The following is a 5271-nucleotide window of genomic DNA, read 5'->3' as shown; positions in this document are numbered from 1 at the left end:
GACCCCAAAATGGGATTTTGAAACTTTGGTTCTTAGGGGTGGGTTGGCACGGCCGCTGTTATTACTTGCCACCATGTGGGCTGTAGGGGTTATTTTGGGGCTGGAAAGGGATAGCGGATATATGATCGGAATAGTGACAATGCTGCATCATTAAAGGAAAAAAAGAATGATGGCTCTCTTTGCTGGAAAATGAGTGCTCACCCTGTGAGCCTTTGCAGGATGTCTGCAGGGCAGGGTTATGTCGGGCATGGGGAGCACTGAGCCCCAGCATGCTGTTCTCCCCTGGCTGCTTCCAACTGCCAGGAAACACAGTGCCATCAGCAGCAAAAGTTAGACCAGCTCTTAAAGAGTCTTTTTTTGGGTTTGGATCTTGCACAGATGCAGGATGAATGCCTTCCACTTGCAGTCCATCTCCTAAATTGCCAGCTTGGCAAGTGTGGCCGGGGAGAAGCTAGAGGGAATGAGTGTCCTGCCTCATTCTGGCAGTCACACTGCTATGGAATCCATCCTTTAATGCACCACACAGCTTTGTCCACCTGAACCCTTCAAGGCTGTGATTGGAACCTATTTGCATAGAACCAGAAAGGTTGGGTAAGACCTCCAAGATCACCAAGCCCAACCCATCCCCACCATTCCCACCCACTGAATCATAGTCATTACATTTGGGACAGATCTCCAAGATCATCGACCCCGACCCATCCCCACCTTTTCCCCCATTGAGACTTGAAGCATCTTTAAGCCAATATTCCTTCCAGCTGCTCTGGGAAGTTGCTGCTGCTGCTTTGGGGCGAATATGAGCTCAGAGTTCATTTTGTAGCGGGTGTCTCTGTCAAGCAGTACTTTCTCTATTAAATAAGCATGTTCTGCACGTTACGCTCCTCCCTGCAATGAATTCTGTACTTGAAAGCGAAGCATGACTGATGTTTGTCTTGAGCCTCGACAACGAGCAGCACAAAGAAAATGAGTTTGGGTTCGATCAATTTATTTAGTGTTGGGCTGTGGATTCAGGAGCTGCTGGCTTGGAATTAATGATAAAGGGTTTCGTTTCAGCAAGGCAACAAATTGCTTTTATGAAGCAGGGAGGTTATACTGAGATAATGAGCCAACTGCAGGGGCCAGGGGTGGCTTCCTGCACTTCGAGCTGCAACGCGCCACGTGCACTTGATCTCAGGTAACTGCATTAAAGTTATTAGAGGGGTCACTTTCTTTTTTATTATTGTTGTGTTTTCTTTTTTAAGCACGCTGCTGTATGGGTTACAAGAACTGCAATCTGCAGAATGCTGTTGTAAGTTGAGGTGAAGATCTTGATAGGGAACATCCCCTCTGCCCTTGTTGTCTGCGCAGCGTTCAGGTGCTCACTGGTGGTGATGGGTTTGGGTGCCTTTCCAGCAGAAACCCCTGCAGGGATCAGCAGCCCTTAGCTGGTTTTTAGGTCCTGCTGAGGGTGAAGATAAAAGGATGTGGTTGCATCTCTGAAATACAGCGTTGCTGCTCTACAGCTCTTGGCCTGTGCATCATGGTTTGGCCAACGTTGGGAGCGTTGGGGCTGGAGGTGGGTATGGGTGTGTGGGGCTCTGGACATGCTTTACTTAGGGAGTGATGCCAGTTTGAAACTTCTTTTTAAGGAGCAAATTACACATTTGTGCTCCCGATCAGTGCCTGATTGAGATGACTGAGATGCTCCACGCCTTCTTGTGAGTAGCAATAGGATCCACCTGGTAGCCACTTGGCTCCTGCCATAAAGAGGCATCGTTAGGCTGCAGCAGCTGCTAATTACACCTCGAGGAGACCAAATGGTGGGGGGGGGGAAAAGGAGAGGTGTCCCTGGGAGTTTTTCTTTGTGCAGCAAAATAACAAGGGCTTTTGGTGGGAGGAGGCTGCTGCTGTTTTGCTGGTGGTCACCACAGCAGCTGTGAGGCTAAGCGGTGTCTTTTGGCTTCTCCTTTTCCACTCGGCTCTTTTATCTGCTGGCACTGAGCATTCGGGGCTACTGCTCCTCAAAGTCAAGTAGCACGAGGCTGAGTGTTCCCTCTGCTCAGGAGAGGGCAGTGTCACACCAACAAGCTGCTCCCTTTACGGCAGTGCCACCTTATTCCCACCCAAGGGTGTGATTTCCACTCCCCACATGGGACCTCACTGCCTTGTTCCTCTCCTTCCCTCCCCGAGCAAAAGACATCTCTGTTCCAGATGTGTTGACCATGAGTGCGCTTACGGTGTTTACCAAACCTCTGTAGGACGACTGGGCGCGTGATGCAGGGGAAAAAAGGGATTAAAAGGATTGTTTATAGCAGTTGCTTTTGCTTGGCAGCCCATCTATAAACAGTGATTAGATGCAGCTACTTCAGTGCGTGTCTCTGCTTTCAGAGAAGCTGCGTGCAGGCGTTTGGCTGTGCTGCTGTTCCCTTCCATATTTCTCCCCACTTCCTCCAAAAATACCCCCAGGGACTGGCAGGATGACTGTATGGATGCTTGCTGGAATAGGCTGTCATTGCTCAATAACCTGAAAAAGCCTTATTTTTATACGTAACTAAATATTTGCACAGCGCCTCTGCCAAGAAGTGGTTTCAAGGTACAGCGCATTCCCTTGAAGGGTGTTCCAGTGCAGACCTTCTTGGGTGGCAATGGGAAATCTCTCCTTGCTCGGGTCCTTCTTGCCACACCGTGTGTTTTCATATGCTGAATCCATTACGTGTAATGATGGAACTCTGTCCCTTTTCCCCATCTGCCTCTGGGCAGGACCAGCTCCACGAAAAAATGTTTCTCTTGTGGATGTGTTTTTGGCAGTGATTTTTGTGGCTCCTTATCCAGGAATTGCTGAAGTGGGCTGGTGATGTTTGTAGAATTGTCATAGAATGGCTTGGGTTGGAGTGAACCTTCAAGATCATCCAGTTCCCCTGCCGTGGGCTGCGTGTCCCCCACCAGCCCAGGCTGCCCAAGACCCCTCCATGGCCTCAGGCACCTCCAGGGATGGGGCACCACAGCTCAGGGCAGCAGTGCCGTAATAATATGGTTGTTACTACTATTATTATTTCTTCCTAGATGAAGAGTGGAGACAAACCAGACCTCATCCCAGGTGATGCACAAATCTGGGTACCTGCTCCATTGCACTGCTTTTTAGCTATGCTGAATTTTAGGCTCCCATTGCAGAGGTTGCTCAGCATCTTGCATCTGATTTAAATAGCACAAGGTGAGGAGCGGTGTTTCCTTTAATAGTTATGCCAAATGCAGCATTTAAAGAGGCATAATGGGTTGGCTGTGTGTTTATACACTAATCGTCTGCTAGACTCTATCTTGAGCCACTTGTCTTGTATTGATGGATCCCTCGTGCTGACAGTCACCCCATCATAAATGAAATTGCCTCCATCTTAAATCAAGTCAATGGTCTGGTTGTCTACTGCAGCACTGCAGCAAAACAAATAAAACCAATTAAGTTGTCAGACCAAGAGTCTGAACAAGTCACCAGGAGCCCTGAGGCTGCTGGTCAAACCCAGGAGGTCATGGGGTGGTGAGGGATGCACTGAGTACTGCTGGGAAGCCCATTTAATCCCAGAGCAGTCAGTTAATGAGCTTTGGGGCTTAATGATTTGAGGCTGTGTTTGGCTTGTTGCCCTGCTGGATTCCCCAGACCCTTCTGCAAGTGTAGAAGTGTGGTGTGAAGGGGCAGGCTTGGCCCTTCCAAGGCCTTTAAGATCCCCACCCCACTCCACCATGCCCAATGACTTCAGTGCCACATCTCTGTGGTTCTGGAACACCTCCAGGAATGGTGACCCCTCTCCCTGGGCAGCTGTGCCATGCCTGACTGCTCCTTTGGAGAATAAATTTTTCCTCATACTGTTCCTTGGGGTTAAAACATATCCTGCATGTCCCAGCTGTAGGTGTGGGAAGGGCTCATCCAACCCTTTGACCTCTGGCTCTTCCTTGGGGATAAGACAGGTTCTGTAGGGTAAGAATGCCCCATCCCTGGAGGCATCCAAGGCCAGGCTGGATGTGGCTCTGGGCAGCCTGGGCTGCTGGTTGGTGACCTGCACACAGCAGGGGGTTGGAAGTGGGTGAGCACTGTGCTCCTTTGCAACCCAGGCCATTCTGTGATGACTCTATGAAGTGCACAAGTCCCCCCTCTCCAGCCCGACTGCTTTGCTGTAGGTAGAAGCCCAGGGTAGACAAGCTTTCTGAGGCAGTCAGATGGGTGATGTTTTATAGGAAGTCACCTGATACAGCAGTGATGACATCCGTGGGTCCTGTGGCAATTTTGGTGCCATTGTGTCTGCTAATTATTCGTGCATCTTGCGATGAGTCTTTAAACCATCACTCACACCTATTGCAGTCGGGAATTCAGTGAACTGAAGCACTGGTGTCCTGGTAGGGTATCCATGCAGAAATGCAGCTGTGGGATTTGGTTGGCTTTTCTCATGCTTTCCCCTCTGGAGTGTTTTGGGTTGGGATTTCTCCATGCTTGTTGGAGTTCAGCGCTCTGTGCTGCAGTAACAGCTGAGCAGCCCCTGTAACAACCTGTGTGTGGTTCGTTAGGAGCCCTGCGATTCATCAAGCAGAGAGGTGAGGCCTTATGGCTTCTCCAGCCTTCTATTTTCAGCCGTGTTCCTCTTAGCATGCAAATTATGTTTATCGAGAAGGATTGCTCTGCGCTCAGCTTGCAAGCCCTGTTTCCCAGCCTCTACAGAGATAGCAAAAAGCTTGCTAAAAATACATATACAACATCTCCCTGTGCTTGTCAGCTGAGTGCTGTGAGCTCCTGAGCTGCTTGCTGTGCTGCATTTGATGCTCTCTGAATACGGAGTTGTGGGCAGCTCCAGTTTTGGGGGTGGGTTACCCCTCTGCTTGGGTTTGGCATGCTGGTGAGCTCATTGCAGCTGTGCTCTCCTGTTTTTATTCCTGGAGGCAGAATCTGTGTTAAAGCAAAGCAGCAAAAAAAAGTACCCAGCTCTGAATTTATCGCTGAGTGCTTCTCATCCTCATTAAAAGCCTAATTTAACGTGCGAAGTTTACAGTTTGGCTGGAGAGATTTTCCCTTATCACAAGTGCTGCCTAATCGGCCTTGTTTTGCGCAAGGATGTTTTTTTTTGTTGCTGTTGTTTGGATCTCAAGGAGAGCTGTATAACATACAGGAATGCAGTGTGCTTGTGGGTAAGACAGCTGTATATGTTAAAATGTTAATGTGATGGGAGCAAGCGTGCTCCGGTGTCTCTTTACGCTGCCAGGCAAGGTCATCCTGCTGCTGCTGAAACAAGCTGTGCAGGGGCTCCACGGAGTTCT

The sequence above is a fragment of the Meleagris gallopavo genome, chromosome 1, assembly GCF_000146605.3.
Source record: "Meleagris gallopavo isolate NT-WF06-2002-E0010 breed Aviagen turkey brand Nicholas breeding stock chromosome 1, Turkey_5.1, whole genome shotgun sequence".
NCBI lineage: Eukaryota > Metazoa > Chordata > Aves > Galliformes > Phasianidae > Meleagris > Meleagris gallopavo.
Note: the sequence above shows the minus strand (reverse complement) of the source record.